The sequence below is a fragment of the Carassius auratus genome, chromosome 4 (genome assembly GCF_003368295.1).
Source record: "Carassius auratus strain Wakin chromosome 4, ASM336829v1, whole genome shotgun sequence".
NCBI lineage: Eukaryota > Metazoa > Chordata > Actinopteri > Cypriniformes > Cyprinidae > Carassius > Carassius auratus.
Genome location: NC_039246.1, coordinates 22,170,491 through 22,192,432, shown reverse-complemented (window position 1 = coordinate 22,192,432; position 21,942 = coordinate 22,170,491). Strand labels below are relative to the sequence as shown.

General features: G+C 38.7%; 1 protein-coding gene across 1 annotated transcript in view; it reads right to left on the bottom strand.

The window, feature by feature from the left end:
• Positions 1-13,549: 13,549 nt before the first annotated feature.
• The window catches only part of LOC113062792 (uncharacterized), a 41,227-nt gene continuing 32,834 nt past the window's right edge, over positions 13,550-21,942 (bottom strand). The window contains exon 12 of the mRNA XM_026232768.1: positions 13,550-13,620. The gene's annotated coding sequence lies outside the window, so the exon portion shown is untranslated. The remainder of the gene's footprint in view (positions 13,621-21,942) is intronic.

Here is a 21,942-nt window from a genome sequence, read left to right as displayed (position 1 = left end):
TATGTTTTCTTGAGTTTGTTTTGTGTGTTGCAACCTTTTATCTTCCAGAAATTCTAGAAAAACACAGTCAAGTGTAGATTTTCGTTGCACATATTCTTTATTTGTTGGTTTTTATTTTATTTTACGGGCAACAAAAGTGATAAGCCTCCGAACTCTCGGCAGTCTGCCTGTTGTCAGGCAGGAGGAGACGTGACCAGCATACTGGACCGTTTCACAGACTGCTCTCATAATGAATGCCAATTTGGAAAAGACAGCACTTTTGGGAAATAAGCATGTTGTTTGCACACCCTACTCACACTTTTAAGGGTGAGCATGACAGAGAAAGAGAGAGAGAGAGAGAGAGAGAGAGAGAGAGAGAGAGAGAGACCACGAAAGACCAAGTAATCAAAGAGTGAAGAGTTTAAAAACGTAACATAGGCTATTTGCTTTTATTAATGTTTACAATTAAAATAATACAATGCTTAAATATTGATAAATATATGTGAAGCACACAGGGCACAATAGTTCTCAGCACTGGCTATATATATATATATATATATATATATATATATATATATATATATATATATATATATATATATATATATATATTATAAAATATTTGTTAAGGAAATAGTGTTTACAGATGTGTTGGTTCCCTTCATGTTCCTGCTTGCCACACTGACATAGATTTGTGCAGACCTCGAAAAATATAGAATTTTGATAAAATAAGATTATGCTTTTATCAACTTATTATATTTATCCCTTTTAACAGGCCCTTTTTTTGTTTTTAAACCTCTGGACAGAAAAAAAAATCTAAATAACTTTAAAATCAGAAATCGCAAATGTGTTCATGTGTGTCTTCTGCGTTTAAAGAAACACGTACAACGATGAACATGCAAACATGGAGTCACTGACCCAATATTCAAACTTATTCAGTAAAAAATACACTTTTTCTTAAGTTGGGGATAAGTAAGTCAGGGTCGCGGAGTTTAAATAACAGTCGTGGAGTTTGACAGGTAAAGTGTGTGCGCGGGGCGGGCGCGTGCCTGCTGTAATGAATTGAAAAGCTCTGTGTGCGTGTGTGGCGCTCGAGTGGAGTCGGCTGAACGCGCGTGTGCCTTTCTGACAGCAACTGGCGACACGCACTCAACAACTGCCCCTTTAAAAACACAGCGTCTGGAAGCGAATGATGTACACAAGAGGCAGGTGTTGAAGAAGAAGAAAACATGTCCCTGACGAAAGTAGACGTGCTTTGTTTAGGGTAAGAAGCTCATGAAGTAGCCAAAGTTTTACGCTTGTCTTAGATTCAAAACTATGCTTTTATTTTAAACTTGCACGATCAGGCATGGGTCTAGCAAGTGTGCCAAAACAACAACAACAACAACAACAAAAACGATTTTAGTGTGTCACAGTTCAAGATTAACCAAAAACAGTATCTAAATTTTGTTTTTGAAAAGATACACTTAAAAATAAAAGTCAGGCATTCATGGTTCAGCAAAGAAACTTTAACTTCCATGAAACTTTTCCATTGTTGTTTAGTGGAAAAGGTTGTATTATTTCAATATTCTTCACAATAAGAAAAACTCGTTTTGGAACTGTTCTTTGTGGGACCCTAAAGGGTTCTTCAGTGGAATTGCTGTGGAAACCCCCCCAAAATACAGTCAGGTGTCCCATAATTCCCTGCGACTGTGTGATTCACTGTGACCTAAAGTCTATGACATGTTAAACCACCATCCAAATTGGAAGGGTCTGAACTGTCGACTAGCTCGGGAAATCAATTTTTGTGCTCATCCATCAGACGCTTGACCAAGCACCGTCTTATTGTAAGGTACTGGACCCATTTGTCAGTTACATTTCAATAGCTAGAGCTTCATATTTATCTGGTGTGAAATTAATTTGGGGAAGAGAGGCAGTGCTTTTTTGTTGTTGTTGTTGCTTTAAATCATGGGGGAAAAATCAATAAATCGGCATCTCTCAGATGGATAAAGCACATTTTCCACTTGATTTTCTGGCCTCTTGTGTCTCTCTGTGAAAGTTTAGGCTATAGAAAATGTAATAGCACATTCAGATCTGTGGCTTCTCTCCAATAACCTTGTTCAAGGAACTTGTTTAATCAAAAATCAAACAATTACAAAGGAACAGCAAGTAACACATTACATTGTGAAGTAGACAAACTAAAATAGTATTTTATTTCTTGTAAAATGTACTTCAATAGCCTTCTTCTTCTAATATTTTTTTCTCTGTTTTTGAAGTCTCCATAGAAAGCAATGTGAATTTCATGAAACTTTTCCATTGACCTACTGTTAATGGGTCATTATACGAAAACGTGCCATTTCCCACTTTTAATGTTTGATTTTCAATTTTCTGTTTTGAAAATCTTTAAGCCCCTTTTTGGATTAAGTAGATCCTTACCTCTCAGGAAAATGTGCCGTGCCATCTCAGGCTATCTTATTTTTTTCATTTTTTTCATTTAACTAATTTAAATGTGTGTTTTTGGTCAACCCTGTTACCAACATATTAATTACTTTTTGAAAAGGTTTTAAATACATGTATAGAACAAATCTGATATACTGTGGAAGATATACTCCCCCTTGTTACATTAAGAGTGTTTGTGAATTGAGGATATTGAAAGTTTTATTTTTTTAAGGGGATGAATACGTTCATTTCCAAATTACACTCTCCCAGCATCTTCTGTTTTAAGAAAAATGTATGGAAACAAAAATTAAACACCTCAATTCAATTTTGAGTGGATTATTAGCCTCTCTTACTAAACATTTACAATTAATTGATTACATTTTTATTTACATTTTTTAAGTTATATTAGAATATTATACAAGTAACAGGGTTGACACATCAGTTACAGGGTTGACAACAGCTACCGTATTGATTATACTGCTTGTTTGAGTTACAATTATGGTTGTAATGGAGTCTTAATTGGACATTCATAAACCTTTAATTCAACATGACTAATCAGCATATTATGTAGACGGCTCTATTGAGATATTTTAGCATAAAAATGATGAAAAACCGAACCTTATCTGTTTGCATGAACTTTAACTTTAAAATGTTTTAACTGTTGGTAGTGGCGTGTACCACAGTTTGCTTTGCCAATTGAGAAACTTGATTGGTAAACGGTTTGCCAGAATATACCCTGACCCAGATCTATCCCGTTAGTGAAGCATTGGTTTGCACACTGGTTTCATTAAATAAATAAATAAAGGAAATTATTATTTTAAAAGATTCACGAATAAGAATCATCTGTTCACGAATTGGATCGTGAAATTGCATTACCGAGCCAAAGATGATACTGAACATTTCGAATGAATAAAGAAGTTCATCTGTAAACCACATAAAGCTATTGTTTGACTTCATAAACCTTTATTTTATGCATGCTTCGTATGGATCTGTTGACTGAATGCATAGTGTGATTTCTAGGAGAATGTTTGTGTCGTTATGTGCTTGTAACGGGAAAAAATCAGTCGCGGTATTGTTTGAAATCCCCAAACTTAAATATTAAATTAATAAATTACATCAAAATAAAAGTAATCACTGGTAATCTAAAATAGTTTTCAGATGTTACTGTAATCTGATTACCCCTTATTTAAAATGTAATTTTAACGAAATACAGTTACTCATATTTTGTATTTTACATACTGTGACGAGTCAGCTGCCTCCTCCCTGATTGTCACCGGCACCCCGTCCTAAATCGCCGCCCTTCACCAGGCTCCCGACTGGAGTGGGTGTGTGAGAGGAGGGGCGCTGGACGAGTCAGGGCTGGCGGCGTGTGATGGGGCACACCTGAAGGAAGTGGAGCCTCATTACCGCCGCTGTTTAAAAGCCCAACGCGCCTCTCCTCAGGAGACCGGTCTCTTCCCCGTGCATGCACGCTGGTGTCCTCGTGGGTCCAGGAAGGGTGCGTTGAGGGACTCCCGCGCCACAAGAGACGTGAGCAGCCGGACCCGCGATCCGGAGGAGAACCGCACCCGTATACACGGCCGACGGGCCAGGATGCCGGGCCGTCCATCCCCTACCAGCGCCGCGGCCGACGAGAGAGATGCGGCCGCTAGAGGAAGCCGCCGCCCCTCGCGCCCCGGACCAAGGAGGGGAGCGCGTGCGGCCACCGGACTCCGCCCCTTACCTGGACCCTTCCTCCATGAACACTGCCTTACCCACACGAACCCCGCAGCACGACGAGGACACCAGATTCCCTGTTATTTTGGACACTTTTCCCCTTTGGCCACTTTTATTCCCTTTGTTTTGATTTCTGTTAATAAAAGCCTCTCCGAGGCCTGACGCCACGCCCACTGTGTCTGTCTTGTGCTCCTCCCGTGACACTGGTGGAGAATGCGGGCAGGCGGAGCCTAGACAGCGCAGTGGGGAAACGTCTGGTGACGTCACTCCCTCTCGCTTGCAAACGTTCGTGAGAACCCAGACTGGGACGGAGGAAAACTGGGGACAGCCTCCCAGCCACACAAGGGGTAAGTGACTTTTCCATTGTCATTTTACCCTGTGGTTGGTTGAGGCTGTCACTAAAACCCGGTTTCTCTGTCCCTGTTCTGGTGCGCTGCGAGAGGGAGGACCGCCCGGAGAGGAAGCCCCGCCCACTCCGACCGTTTGGAGCCTGGTTGAGGATGGTAGCACTCCCGTGTGGGTGGCGCCCTGGGGACGGGGATGTCGCTTGGGAGGGGGAATGTGACGAGTCAGCTGCCTCCTCCCTGATTGTCACCGGCACCCCGTCCTAAATCGCCGCCCTTCACCAGGCTCCCGACTGGAGTGGGTGTGTGAGAGGAGGGGCGCTGGACGAGTCAGGGCTGGCGGCGTGTGATGGGGCACACCTGAAGGAAGTGGAGCCTCATTACCGCCGCTGTTTAAAAGCCCAACGCGCCTCTCCTCAGGAGACCGGTCTCTTCCCCGTGCATGCACGCTGGTGTCCTCGTGGGTCCAGGAAGGGTGCGTTGAGGGACTCCCGCGCCACAAGAGACGTGAGCAGCCGGACCCGCGATCCGGAGGAGAACCGCACCCGTATACACGGCCGACGGGCCAGGATGCCGGGCCGTCCATCCCCTACCAGCGCCGCGGCCGACGAGAGAGATGCGGCCGCTAGAGGAAGCCGCCGCCCCTCGCGCCCCGGACCAAGGAGGGGAGCGCGTGCGGCCACCGGACTCCGCCCCTTACCTGGACCCTTCCTCCATGAACACTGCCTTACCCACACGAACCCCGCAGCACGACGAGGACACCAGATTCCCTGTTATTTTGGACACTTTTCCCCTTTGGCCACTTTTATTCCCTTTGTTTTGATTTCTGTTAATAAAAGCCTCTCCGAGGCCTGACGCCACGCCCACTGTGTCTGTCTTGTGCTCCTCCCGTGACAATACGTAACGCTGTTACATGTATTTCGTTACACCCCAGCCCTGATTATTTATGATTGTGTAGCATACTGTAAATGTAAGTAGTTCACATGCCATCAAATAATCATACAAGTCACACAAGCTTGATTTATTTTTTGACAAGAAAACTTTTTCAAACTATTTGGATGGAGTGCATGTATGGAGAGTATCCCAGATGCAAACTGAAAAGCTTGTGAATTTATTGACTTCTCATAATAAAAAAAATAATGACTTTTGATTTATAAAGCACATTTATAAAACCCAATGCACTTGTGTGTATCAGTATAGATCAGTAACCTCAACATATTTTAGCCTATCTATCAGTAGAATAAATAAAAAAACATGATTTTTAGGGATAAAAACTGTAAAAACATGTATATTATGTATACTATTTGTAAGAAAAGTATGTCTGTTAAAATTCTCAGTCATCCAGGTCATAGTTATCCAAGAAGGGTTGGCTCAGGGGTGACAACCCCACAGAGGTTAAATGCCTGGCACTCCCCATCAGTCATTTAGAAATTAAGAAACCCCTTGGATGAGAGGCAATAGCTTCAAATATGGACATACCTAGTCCAGTTGCCCTTGATTTAACCCTTCTTGTGTATACAACATGGGTAAGACACACAAAAGCGTACTTGGGTCAACCCTCTTACCTTGGAATGGTTACAGGGTTGATGGTAACAGGGTTGACGAAAAAGGTTATTGCCGGCCATTACTAGCCATGAGGTATAGGTAATGACACTACATTACGTGCCTTAGTGAGAGGCTTAAATATTATCATATATGTAAATTTTTAAATATGTACAAAAAACTTTTTAACATATGCTTTTCTGGTAACAGGGCTGACACAATGAGCGTGTCCCTGTCTTTCAGACATTACATAACCTCAAAGAAAATTCATTAAAAAGAAGAGAACACTTACTTGTCTTCTACCATCAACTTCATGAAAGTCAGATAATGTCACTTCCTGGAACTGATGCAACTTTTGGAACAGTCCATTATCTTTAAAGAGGTGTTTTTATAAAAAGTAACAGGGTTGACGAGAACCTAGGGACCCGACTAAATTGTGTGTTTTTTTATTTTATTTGACAAGTTAAGAATAAAATCCATTTATGACTAATGAACTGACACTTAAGGCTTTATACAAGTATATGTTTTTTTATGATAGTTTGACTTTTTTGGCCTCGATAGCAAGTAGAAGTAGAAAAATCTTACTGAGGGACAGGCCATTTTCAACATTTCTTCAAGATGCTTTGTACAAAAATGTGATTAAAATCCTTTAAAAACCAAAGAAACAGAAAATAATTTATTCTTATATTATGAGACATTATGGAAACTAAAATCTAAAATATTCTATTTCTTTTATGTTTTATTAAGATTTACAGAGCTTTTTTTTCCTGAGGGACACAAAATGGCACGTTTTCGTATAATGACCCTAATGCACTTCATGGTTAACCTGAGAATACAAGCCACCAATTCCCTTTAAAAACTATTCATGCTCAATCTCAACTGTGTCCAAGGGAACGGTAGAAAGCAATGGAGTGTGTGTAGTTGTGCACACGGCCCATTCGAGCCCTTCCGCGTGTCCATCCCATTGTGGCAGAATGTTGCCTCCTCATTATGCCACGGCTGAATGGAACTGGAGCGGCAGCATGTAACCCACACTGATTAGTGATCCGGGCCCCTCTGATGTTCTCCTCGTTGAAATTCATGGGGACTCCTTGTTATCACTCTTCTCCAGCCTCCTTTCATTCTCTTTGAAAGTGCTGCCATCCCTGCCTCTCAACTTCTTCAGCAGACTTTGTAAATCTAAAGACGCAGACTGTTAGACAGCACTCACTTCCTCATGAGTGCCCAGAAAGCTTTTCACGACTGTCCAATGTCTGTGGCCATTTCTTTAGGCTAAATGAAACCAGTCGTTCTCTGTTTTTCTCGCTACCTCGATTCTTTTCATTTTTCCCCTCTCTCCTCTTTCTTATACAAATGCTCACTTTTGTAATGTCTGAATGTGATGGTGCTCTCTATGCTTGTCAAAGCTCTTCTCTTCCCATTTCCCGTATTGAGTCCTGCAGGTTTGGTGAGTGATTATCAGTGACGATTGGATGTTTGACGACCACACTGAGCAAACTTTTCACTCTCTCGCTGAATTGCAAATGACATTAATAAAGGCTCTAGCCTGCATGAAATATGAGCTGCTTGACTTTGGCCCTGAAGAGTGCAATGCAAACAGTGTTTCAGTACCACAGACAGCACTCCTCTCCACTCTGCTAATGTTCAGCAGTGAAGGCTCAGTCTTGGGCAGTAACTGAAATCTATGCCCTGTTTTTGGTGAAATGCAGTAAGGTTTTGTTATTTTGATTGATATTCAGTCACTCAGTGCTTACCCCTTTTTTAAAATGAGTTATTGACATGGATGCTACAAGAATAATTAACAAGGCTTTGTTGTAGTTCATTTTTATTGAGGTTTGATCACTTTCAGCAGACATAAACATAAATTGGACACTTACACAAACATTTGTATCAGTATTTGTATAGTCTTAGTGATGTTTTTTTTTTTGCACTGAAACAGTATATAAAGTATTCAAAATATGATATGAAGCTGAAGTGTCTCTCTACTTCATTAACTGACACATTTGTATTCCCTCCAATAATATAATATAATATAATATAATATAATATAATATAATATAATATAATATAATATAATATAATATAATATAATATAATATAATATAATATAATATAATATAATATAATATAATATAATATAATATAATATAATATAATATAATGTATAAAATGAAATGTAGAAGGATCATGTGACACTGAAGACTGGACTAATAGATGCTGAAAATTCTACTTTGCATCACAGAAAAAAATACTTTTTAAAATATATTAAAATAGAAGACACTTATTATTATTATTTTTTTTTTTGTAAATGTATTTTTGATCATATAAATGCAGCCTTGGCAAGCAAAATAGCTTCTTTCAAAAACATGAAAAATCCCTCATGCCCCAAAGTTTTTTTCATACATATGTATCTAATATATGTATTCATTTTGATGTTAATATGGCCTAACCATTGGTGCAAACAGTTGTTGTTGATACCATCACAGGTTGCTGGTGTCATCGAAGGGGTTTGCGATAACTGAGTTATGAATGAGGATGAAGAGAGGCAGATGAGCGAGGAAGTCGAGAAGATCAAGGGAGCGCAAACTGCGAAGCTCCCGCCTCACCGATGCCTCATGCTCAGGCCTGATGCCCCCTGCCTTGAGCTCCACTAGGAGTTGCTCTGCCCCAATGCAACCCTCTGGCACCAGAGCGCCCCCTGTTTGGGCCTCCAGCAAGAACAAGAACAACTGCTGTAGAACAAGCACACATACTCAGGTTAGTATCAATGAATGCAATATATATTCCGTGTATGTATGTATATATATATATATATATATATATATATATATATATATATATATATATATATATATTTGAGTTTAGGCTTTTTTCCAGGCTTTAACTTGTGGTACACAGCAGCATATATATTTGAGTTTAGGCTTTTTTCCAGGCTTTAACTTGTGGTACACAGCAGCATTAGTCCATACATATAACACTCCATCCACATGTGCAAATACCTTGTGAATACATTCATTGGACATATGGCACCAGTCATCACCCATTGCACACTTCTAGATAGTCAGGGCACTGATGTCGGTGTGTGTATGTGTGTATGCGTGAAAGCATGTGCTTGGTTCACACGTGTGTCTGAGAAGGCTCAAGTTACAGCGGCCTTTTCCTACTCTTCTGTGAGCACACCTGTTTGCACAGTTAAATGCATCCGAGGTAATGACTAAAAGTGAGTGTGTATATGTGTGTGTGTGTGTGTCCTGTAATCCCCTGGCAAAGCGCCCACTCCTCTCTCCTCTCGCTCGATAACAATTCAAGTCCAGCTCACTCTGTAATTAGCCTCCCCTCTCCACCTAACCCCAAGACCGGGTAGGGGCTCAGTTTCCCTAACCTCCGCCGTCAACTTTTAAGTCTCCATGCTTTTCAGCAGCCAGCCCTCTCTGTTCAATGGGCCTGGTCAGGTCTTGCTACTGAATGGCCACCTTATACCTCTGCTTTATCCAAGATGAGCAGTATGTCTTTGCCTGATTACAGAGCACGCTGCACTGGATGTACACTGCCGGCCACTTTAATGAGATTACAGCCTGTAATCCATGAATACGAGGGAGGGGGAAGGCTGAAGGAAATTTTTTTTTTACTTCGGCTCTCAATTCACATACAAGGTGCTTGACGGAAACAGCTAGTTTTACTAAGCCCGCGTTTGAGTTGGCCTTTAAAGTGTTTTATGGTCTCTATTTCACTGTAATTAGTTCCTACTGAGAGAGGGAGAGGGAGAAAGAGGGACAGAATTGCTAAATGGTCAGGAACAGTTTGCTAGTGAGTATGACAGATGTTCATTTTTACACTAAATAGCATTAGCATTGATAGAAAACAAACCTTGGCTTTATAAAGCTTCATCTCCAGAGATTTGAAATCCATCTCGCTGATGAGGGAGCGCATGAAATCACTGTGAATTAAAAGAGAAGTTTCTCAGATTTCTATACACGAAAAGTTGATCAAATAATAATAACAATAATAATCATAATAAAGCAAATATTTTTTATATTAATTTATCTTCATAAAGATATACTATATTTATTTTTATTAGGCTATTATTTTATCACACATATATAACTGGTATTATCACTGTCCAATAATTATATAATATTATTTTACCATTTTATCACAAATCAATATAAGTTTAATTATATATCATTATTTTAATATATTATTATTATTTAATTATAATGAATTAGTAAGTTATAATTTATATCACAGACACACACACACACACACACACACAAACACACACACATACATATATATATATATATATATATATATATATATAATTATATATATATATAATTGCTTTCATCAAATAACAGAAGATGTTGGGGTTATGCAAGGATAGCTGGTAAATGCTGCTGTATTTTGGCGGGTATTTTTCCAGCGGGGCCTAATCGTGTGGTGCGTTGTTTTGGGGTTTGTTGGTGGGGGGGCGATGATGCTAAAGTGTTCTGAGCCCATTGTGGTTGCTCATTATGGCCTGTCCCCTAAAACAATGATCCCAACCCGCCAGTATAACGGATAAAAAAAAAAAAAACTGCCCCAATGTGAGGAGGGTGTTTAGGGGACATGCTCTGGAGCAATGTGACCAACACACACCTACACAAATATACACTTGATCATGCACACACTGGGATAATTGCTTGGAGGCAGTGGCTATTCAGTCGGTACAGAGCTCCACTGTCCAGCGTGTGGCACAGTGATGGTCATCCCCGTGCTAACGAGCCCCTCCATTCAGAAAGCATGCTGGGAGGAGAATAGCTGCTGGTACGCCACCCTCAGACTAACCGCTATTGGCCCATTCGCTCACGGTTGTGGTAAGGCAGGAGGGGGTTTGATGGGAATGAGGGGAGACAGGCCAGCTAATGATCATTAATTGCACTTGGTTTGCAGAAAAGAGCCCGAACTGCAGCGTGGATAATAGCCGGGGCAACGGAGAGCGCGCCAGAGACAGAGAGGAGGATAATAGCGCTAACCCATTTCTATTGTTGCGCCCCATCACCACAGACTCCACGCTTACGTAATTGCCAAAGTTTCGCGGTTCTGGCAGGGGGGTTGCGAGATATGGTTGGATTTTTTTTGGGGTGGGCCATATTGGTGACCCATTTAAAGTTTGGGTGGACAGAGTTGTTTTGACAGGTCGGTTTTGGCGGTAAGTGTGTTTATGTTTTGGACCGGGTCAGAGAGTGCGAAAGAGAGATAGAGGCGGGATGCTAAAGGAGGTCGTTTCAGGTTTCCCTCCGTTTTTTGGTTTTGTATTGGTGCAGTGAGTCACACAGTGATACGCAGCTGAATCAGTCCAATTAAGCCATAGATTTACTGTTCTCGTCACTGGAACCGAACCTTCGGACAGCTCAGACCACACGCAGCCCACCCAGGACGTTTCTACCTATGCTTCCAACCCACAAAAACACACACAGGTAGAGGAAGACACTATGTTTTGAGGGAGCACTGCTCTGACCAGCTCTGGGAGAAAGTGCCAAAGCACAGACAGATGGCGAAAGCAAAAGGTGGCAGGAGAGACTTTGGACAGTCAAGGCACTGGATTTAGTCGTTCTATGAGGGTTATGTCCACTGTAATGAGTGAACATGGGTGTATAGTAGCTAATGAATGGGGTCAAATCCATATCAGGGTTCAGAAGAGGTTGATGGAAAAGGTTAAAGCACATAAATGTCCCTATTGTGTCCATTCCAAAGAAACACCCATGTTCCTTTTCATTTGTTTCATTTGTCCACTAGTGCAGGGGAAAAGGCATTGCTCACTCTCTCAAAGAGCAATGCCGTAAATCAGCGAAGAGGCGTGACCCCAAATCCCCTCACACACATAACCCAGGAAACCCAGAATGGGCCCCGGCGTTGAGTGGAAGCTGTTAAAGATCCTAAAAAAAGTGAGCGGGAATGAAAGAGCCTGTGTGTGGGAATTTTTGGCATATGGGCTGTAATGTAGCATCACAGCCAAATGCCCCCAAACCCTCATCACAGTAATGGACTTCAAGACGACACACGACCGCCCAGGCTGTCATGGGTCACCCTCCAGTCGCATGTCACATGCTCTTGTATTTTTGTTCAATCGAATGGTACAGATGCTACAAATGGATATATACATTTTCGGTCCTACACACACAAACACTTACGAACTGGCCGCGAATATTTATGGAAGGTCAGTGACTCCTCTTCTAATGCTATTGTGTATGTTGAATGCTTGACCTGCTGACTCACTCGAGTGTGGCTATTTTCTGGGCCAAACTGGCCACTACAGCAAACAGGCGCAGATCCGTAAGGCCTTTTGTCACTCTGAAATCAACCAGCTCCAGAATCTGAGAATATATCATATACATATTTATATACAAGCAAATCCATGTTTAAATTTAAAAAAAAAATTTTTTTTCAATGCATGCACAACGGTTCAACGCAAGCACAAACTAAAATCAAAACCATGAAAAAAAATTTCAATGCTTGAAACAAAATAAATGTTAACTGAAATAAAATAGGTAAAAAACATTTTCGTTACAGCAAAACTTGTTTATCTTGATGAAAATAGCTCAAGAAATAAATTAAAATTAATGTAAACTATATATGCACATAGAAAACTACTACTTGAAATGACAAAACACACAAATTGTATAAAACTTTGACTAAAATATTTTTTTTTAAATAAAAACTCCAAAATGTTAATAAAAATGTTTATAGTTCCTCAATTATACAAAATTGTTATTATATTTGTATTTATATTTGATAATATATAAAACATAATAATAAAAAACAATAAATAATTAATGCATTAAATTATAATCAGTTATTTAATAATTGATAAAATATATTGTAATTTTGTTTATATATATATATATATATATATATATATATATATATATATATATATATATATATATATATATATATATATATATATATATATATAACCTATAAATTAATTTAATCTAAAAATGTTTCTGTTGATTTTCTAGCAATCAGTAGTATTTCAGTGAATCAAAATGATCAAATGACGCAGAAACATCCTAAAATCAGGTATATATGTGGACGTATGGTGCACTGGGCATATTGTGTTTGACACAGATTTTTTTGGGTGTGTTTGCGCTGTTACCTAATTTGCATGATTCCTTTAGTGAAACGGGTGCTAAAACAACACAGACAGTGCATGCAAATAAATGTCGCTATCAGCCAGCACAAATCATTCTTAGTGAGTTGCCTCTAGACATTGTGAGAAAAAAGAGAGACGGGCAGATCGTATATATTTTTTTAAGATGGTGTTTACCCTGTACACATATATTTCCTCTTCTTCAGTCAGAAGTTCTGGAGGAATGATCTCTTTCAGTGCCAGCAGCACTTGGAGACAGCTCAGATAACCATCTCCATCACTATCAGCCTGCAGGCACAGAGTATTACAGTCAAAGTTTCTGACAGTTAAGTGATTACTATCATTACCAGCATATATGAAAATGAACAAAACCGTTCTTTTTGATCTGGAAATTGTGGAATTTTCTTTTACTCACGGCCTCAAAAGCTCTTTTGTACATGGAAAGCTTGTCCTGACTGAGGATACAGTACTTTGCCAGAAAATCAACTGCAAAAGAGCACACAAAAGTATTAAAAACTGGGTTACACTTAATAAGGCTGTATACATTAACAATAATTAACACAGTTAGCATGAACTTTGAAGCATCTACAACATTTATACAGCTTCATTAATTGTATTATTTACAATTAACTGCAACATTTTCAGCAATAGACCAAAAATATGTAAGGATTTTTAATAGAACCTCATTTTAAAATGTCACAGAAAAGTGCATACAGATGTAAAGTGGATTAACCATGCTGTACAGTAAATAGGAAAACAGAGAGAGTTATATATATATTCTTTGATTTAAATATGTGAGTCAGAACTATTACAATCAACTATAGATACATTACTGTTCAAAAGTTTGGGGCGATTTGAATTTTGTCATTTATACTCACCAAGGCTGCATTTGTTTGATAAATATTACTGTAAAAACTGTAATATTGTGAAATATTGTTATAAATTAAAATAAGTGTTTTCTATTTTATTATATTTTAAAATCTAATGTGATGAATCTGAATTTTCAGCAGCCATTACTCCAGTCGTCAGTGTCACAGAATCCTTCAGAAAGTGTATCGGGTTTATTCTAAACTTTTGAATTCTGATAACGCCCAGAAATCTATGTTAATAGAACAGTAAAAGCTTTTTACTGTAGTCTCACTGTTATATTGAGTCAAGTTTATCATAAAACACTGATAAAAGCATATTTTCCCCCCTTTTTATTAGTATTTAAAGAGTATATGATTATGCTGAACTTTATTCTTGAAAAGATGGCACTGTATAAAGCAGTATATAAAAGTGGAAATTTTTATTGTTATAAATGTTGAAAACAGCTGTGCTAGTTAATATTTTTGTGGAAACCATAATACCTTTTTTTTTCAGGACCACCCCCCTCCCCCCCCCACACACAATTCCCACCCCGAATTGAATTGAAGTACAAATCTTTTGTAACACTATAAATGTCTTTACTGTCATTTTTCACTGCGTAAAAGTATACATTTTTTCAAAATCAAAAATCTTACTGACCTCAGACTTTAGAATGCTAGTGTATTTGGCTTAAAGAACAATGCCAGGGAAGCTAAAGCCATGTATTTTACTGTTTACCATGAAACCAGTCACATACAATGAAACCTTAAGTACAGGGAAAGGCAGAAAATCAACAATTTGGCCACAAAGGGACAGACAGATGGGAATAAAGACTAAGATGAGTTAGGGAAAGAGGATCAGAACTGAAAAGTAAAAAAGAAAAAGAGGAAAAAGGGAGGAAAGGAAGCTGTGGAGACCTCATTTAAGCTGCTGCCACTCCAATACATGAAATGAAGAAGAATGATAGACAGAATCCACTGAATAATAGATCTATTCATCAGCGAGGCTGAAGAATAGGGAGCAAAGAGTTGATATCAGTGTGGATTTAAAGCACTGGGCCCAATAAGCTGCAGCCTGCTCACAGGGGGCCGATTCAATCTGCCATTTATCAGCTCACCCCTAATCAAACCCAGGCCTTGCATGGCCTCTCCCATTCACATGCAAAGTGTTACATTCGCATGTAGTCAACTTGACTTGTTAAGGCCTGATTGATCAAAACCTCTTGGTCCAGGGATGCACATCTGTTTGCAAATAACTGCGGCTAGCGGGAGCTCTGGTGTCACCCTGGTCCCTCAGCAGCGCTTGGATTTAGCTTTAAATCTGAAACTGTGATCTGTTCGGATCATTGAGCTGATCTGTATTCACTGACTCTCTCTTTATCTGCACTCATCTGTCTCAGATGCTCCCAAGACACTGAATCTGCTGTCCCAGTCCTGCTGCCACTGTCTGGATCTGATCAGACTGGGCTGCACATGTGTATTTATCTGGTTTCTCACTATATGAGATGTGCAGCCAGGACACTCACACTTGACAATTGTATTCCCTGTGTCTACCAATGCCATGTCTGGCTCATGAAAAATGCATAGTGGATGCAGCCAGAGTCATGGCATGCTCACAACATGCACACGTAGTTTAAAGGTTTATTCTCAGATAAAATTTATCTGTCAACTTCATTTATCTATGTATTTGCTTATTTTAGAAATGTAAACTTTATATAAAATATAAAATAAACCATATTTATCTATTTAGTTAGTTAGTTACTTATTTGGCATTTTGTTAAGCTAAAACATTATTTGTGTATTTACTTATTTATTTGCTTATTTTATAGTTTTCTTTAAGCATAAACCTTATTTATATATTTATCAACATAAATAAATACTTGCTTTATTTATTTGCTTATTTAAAAAAAATGTTGAAGCATAAACTTACATTTATTTATTTGCTTCTTTTTTCTTTAAGCAAAATCTAAGCAAAAACTTATTTATTTATTTTTTACTGGAAAACAAAATAACACATTTATTAGGAAAATGAGAGTTAAAAGTGAAGAATTTTGTTTTTCTTAATCAAAATATTGATGAAGTTACCTTATAGTCTGGTAAGAAAATAAAATTGTGGTTTCATTTTCAGTTTGGCATATCGGTTATCATCTTTCTAACTTTCTTAAATATGAAACCTGTATTTGGGTTTATTTACACTTACAGTACACCAATTTCTGCCTCTCTGTATCTGAACCAAATCTCTCATTTGACCTCCTCCCAAGGCCTTTGAACTTCACTATAGACCCCACCAGAGAACTGCATCCCATCTCAGGCCACCGGTCCACTCTGGGATTTGTGGCTCATGGTGTGTGTGTGTGTGTGTGTATGCGTATGTTTTGGGGGGGGGCTCTGTGCCGTGGAATCAAGGGAACAAAAGGTGCAGTGGAGTGAGAGATTGAGGGAGGAAGCACAGGCAAACGTGCGGGAAGGGGGATGGAGGGGGCACAAAGCTCCTGGGCTAACGCCTCCCGCCTGATAGCCTTATCTGATTCTGCTTCAGCGGCTGATGGCTTTTTTTCCACTGTGGGCTTTGCTGCACACAGGTTGGGCCCTTTGGTGTGAAGCCTAGCAGAAAATGTTAATCAAGAGAAGAAGTCTTGAAAAAAGAGGTGGAGAGAGAGAGAGAGACAGAGAGCGAGGTTGCAAGAACAGAACTTCTCTCGTAATCTGTAATGTGAGTGACGGCAATTCAGTAGCAAATGGAAGTCCGAGAAAAAGGGAAGTGTGACGAGGTGACAAGAGCCGGGCAATGTGCACCCCGTCAACCACATTTGCGCGTTTGTGCTTTGTTGCTCTCTTTTTTTGACAGAGTCACTCCTCTATGAGGGCTGACGGCATCATTCTATCCAAAAGGCTGAAGACGCCTTAGAAAACTGTAGTCACATCCCATTTAACACTCACTCTTCAGAGCAGAACTTCACAGCTGTTTCACTGCAATGCACTGATTGCACATCCTTTCACGTCTGTAGCCAATGAATAATGGATGTTCACTGTTGCTATTCTGGATACGGTAATTTCTTACTGTTTTAGAAAGTATAGGTCATTTTTCTTTTTCGATTTGCAGTTTAAATACATCTGTCATGAAAATTGAATGATGCAACTTTTTACCACATATACAAACAAGCGTTCCCACTCAAAAGTAACACTGTTATTCATACACAGAGACTCATTGTGCATTATTGAGGCCGTTTTGGACCTGTGTTTGTTTGTGGTCCATATTTAATCCTGTAGCTTTGTTTATGTTCATCATCATTCATATAGACTCCCTTACATAGTTTACTAACAAGGTCAAATTGAGTCTGCAGACTATGACCTCTTTTCTCAAATTGGGGTCGCTCTACATACAGTAAATGTCAAAGCATGGCAGTAGATATCAAAAGTGCATGTGTTGAGCGCTGTAACGGTCAAACCAAGAAAATTGAGTTTTTCTTCAACTGTGAGTGTTTTTAACTCTTTTGATTTCTAGAAAATAAACTAAAGGCTAACACTGGACAGACATGCAGCATTTGTCATTTTATTTCATGAACATTTCACTGCAATGTCATTCCCACCATGTTTCTAATAATTGTTTAATGGCATTCTAGTGGAAATGGCATTTTTTAAAAGAATTTTTATTATTTTACTTTATTTTTTATTATTTTTTTTACATTTGACAAAATTAGAGCTGGATAAAAAAAAAGACAAAATAAAAGTCACACAATTTGCTGACAGTTTCCAATTCATAACATTTTTAAAAACAATTATTGGACATGATAGAAATTATGCCAAAATTTCTTTGTGTAAAAATTGGTAAATCATTTTAATTTATTTAAAGTAATAATTAATATTTTAATATTATATATATATATATATATATATATATATATATATATATATATATATATATATATATATATATATATATATAAAGGCCTTTTTTTCTAATAGCAGAAAGAAAAAAACAGACTGTTTTAATAAAAATCAACCTCTCGAACAGTAAAGTGCCCTTATTAGAAGTAAAACCCAAATGTTTTGCTGCATCTTTAACACTTAATGGTTTCCAAACATGAGCTAGGTTTTGTCCTAATAGGATTCCACATTAATGGGAGTAAAAACAAAAAATAAGTAAAAGATTTACAGATTCACTGAATTTTTATGTCTGCTCTTGAGAAGTGTGCGGCCCTAAAAGCATTTGGACGATTGAGACACACTTCAAAATCTATGAATGTGATTGCACTGGTTAAAAATGTTAAACTAAAAAGGAATTCACAGTATTTACGTTTACATTTAGTAATTTAGCAGACGCTTTTATCCAAAGTGAATTACAAATGAGGACAATAGAAGCAATCAAATCAAAACACCGTTTTGTCTTCATTTTGGACAATATAAATATATGTATTTGGACACTTATTGTTTGTAAGATGTTACTGAAACATGTTACTTGGTATAATACCTGTGTGAATCTGAGAGGAGCTGATATCATACTAAAGTAAATATATTTGATATGTATACTTGATTTTGTTATATAATACAAGACATATTTTATTCAGAATTTTTTTCTTCTTACTAAATGCTTTTTGTGCCCGCTGTGGCTGCTTTCCTGGCCGACACCACACACACTTTGCATGCACTCTCTGCCACGTGCTGGTCGCTGTGGTGCTTACCCAACTGACAAATAACTTACGCGGGCCGTCCAACTCTCTGCTGTGCTCCTTGATTATTCAAAATTTGGCACTGTACTTTGCTCCCTTTGAACAAGTGCAGGGGGCAAATTTTGGCAGACCTCTCGAAGCTAGCTTTGTTGTTGGCCGCCGGACACGTGGCTCCGCCCCTTCACTGCCCTTGAAAAGGAGGGGGAAAAAAACAAACAAAGACACACGCAGGCACCACACTCCTCCTGCTGGCTGCATGCCATGCACTCTCAAACACACACAGACCACAATCCCTCACAAACCACTACTCCCTGATCTCCCTGATAACTCCACAAAGGGCAAATCATCTGTTATAACTTATCTACAGCGATATAACCCCACAATGGCCAAATCATCTGCCATTATTGCCGCCGCTCTCCTTGACATTGTCCCTTTATTAAGGGCATTGTGGAAAGGCCCACTCTGTTTGGACACGGCATAATAGAGTCTTTGACAGATTCACTTCTCTCCCTCTCGCTGTGAGCTTTGAAAACAGCGAGCATATTCCATGCTTCGTGCTTGTCAATAGCCGTACTGTTTGTTTGCCTAGTCACTCTGAGCTAATGGTAAACACACACAGCTATTCCATCCTTTAGCGCTGTGCAAATAGCGCTTAAAGGCACTGTACCCCTACACACACACATACACATGCACATGCACACTCTCTGGTCTTTCAGGATACTGAGCTTTTGAAGAAGCTATTCAACAAGGGAGCCACATAGTCAGCCTCCTACACAGTCTGAACACTAACCGCTAGCAAACTAGCAAACAAGCAGGGTGGGGCCGACTCAGGTCTACCAGGTGTTCTCTGTCAATGCTTACATTTATCAGAGATCTCCACTTTCTCCAAGTGACCAGAAGAAACGAAAGATAAGGGCAACTGGAAAGATTGTATGAACGCCACCACAAAGTTGTAATTATGAGTGGGGAACTCCAAACTTTCTTTAAGCCCAGAGTTTGTTTGTTGAAATGAATTTTTGGACTCACTTTATATTGAGTGTCCTTAACTGTACTTACAAGTTAAATTAATCATTTGATAAAGTGCACTCATTGTGTACATACTGTACATGATTTTACATTGTACTTAAGTATATAATATAATAAAACTAACTAATAATACTGCAAAATTATGATACAATATATACGTGATCCTGGACCACAAAACCAGTCTTAAGTTGCTGGGGTATATTTGTAGCAATAGACAGCAATACATTGTATGGGTCAAAATCTTAAAAATCATTAGGATTAAGTAAAGATCATGTTCTATGAAGATATTTTGTAAATTTCCTACTGTAAATATATCAAAACTAGATTTTTGTTTAGCAATGTGCTTCGCTGAAGACTTCATTTGGACAACTGTAAAGATGATTTTCTCAGTATTTTGATATTTTTGTACCCTCAGATTCCAGATTTTCAAAAAGTAAATAGTTGCATCTCTGACAAATATTGTTAGCATATTTTTCCAGCTTTCAGATGATCTATAAATCTCAAAAAAAAAAAAAAAAAAAAAGACTAATGACTGGTTTTGTGGGCCAAGGTCACATATAACAATTCTGAATAAACTGAATAAAACATTAAAAAAGCAGAGTTAAAAATTTTTATAATTGTTCAAAGTATGTACTGCTTATTAATATGTTCTATAAAGTGTGAATGTGTATAGAATATATTTCACACAAAATACTGTAAAACAGCCCTGTTGGTACAGTCATACTGAAGACATAAGCCATGTCTGTCTTCGATATCAAATATTGTGACTTCTTTTCTGTGGCCTCATGGGATAATAAAGTGCCAGTGGATATGTACTTCAGAAACTCAGTGTAAATAGTAGGTCATGCAGGTAATTATTGCCTACCATGTTTAATGAATGCTGCTCATTCAGACATACAACTAATCTGAAAAACTGAATTTGGGATACTTAAGTAAGGAAGTATGCACATATTTGGGTTTACAAATATCGGCTGTTACAACTATATACTCTGTATGCACTTGGAATTATGTCTATTTCCACTGTGAGGAAAGAATTATATGTAGTTTAAATGATACTGACCATAAATATCTGATTATTTGAACATTATTTAATGAACTTTAATAATAATAAAAAAGAGATATTGTGGCTACAAATAAAAAATGTGTTCACACGTCTAATCAGTTTGTTCACTCATTGTTTTAAGTTGCTCCCTCGTTTTAGTAAAATTGTATTCACGATTCAGCTACTGTAAATGAGAAGGAGAAAACAAATTGCAATGTTAGGGAACAAATTAATAAAAGTGGCCACATATTTATAAGGCGTGCATGGGAACAAATTCATAGCCACAATCTATTTTCCACCTTTTATGTCATGTAAGGGCTCGTTATAAAACTTTTTAAAATTTTTTTATTGAACTGGAAACCAAGCACTGATTGAAATGTGTAACTTATTGAGGTCAGGTGACAACAACCAAGCATACTATCTTTTTTGAAAAATAATACGCAACAAACAGTATATACTGTCTAGTATGTAGTATGCTAGTAAACACAGCCAAAACACACGCGCCAGTGCTACATACACAGCAAACAATGAATACCTTCTGCAGGTAGGGGCAACAGAAAGGGAAAGCACAACAGAAAGGGGGAAAGATGGGAAAAATGAAAGAACAGGGAAGGCCAGACCTATTTTGGGACACTTGTCATTTGTGCATTGATTTTTTGGTCAGTATGGAGAGAGTGGGTACAAATTATGTCTAATTAGGGCTTTTGAGTCCCTAATGAGGAGCCACACTCACAAGTGTCTGAGAGGCCTCACACATATTCATACACACAATTTATGGTGAATGCCACCTCGTTCCGAGGGAATCCTATCGTTACAGGAGAACCAGAGGACTAAAAACAGTGACAAATGTGAGTCACTTTGAACCAGATTCAAATCTTTAACATTATACAGCCTTCTTTCTCTTTTCTTTTTCCCTTTCAAACTCCTCTTACTTTCATCCGCATACACACAAAGAGCAACACTCATCTCTGATGTGAGCGACAGCTGCATGCTTCCTCCTCTTGTGCTTGATTAGGAGCTGAAGGGACCTGTCCAATCAGGCCTATTCACACAATGCCCCTGCATTCACACAAGCCCCGTGACCTCCCACGACCCCTCTGGAGCTCCGCCCCTTCACCTTGACCTTCAGTGCACACCCTCACTCTCCTCAGCACTCCAAACTGCATATCCAATCATGAAAAGGACTGGCAAATTGGGACTATAGGCGTAGACCGGCAGAACGGCA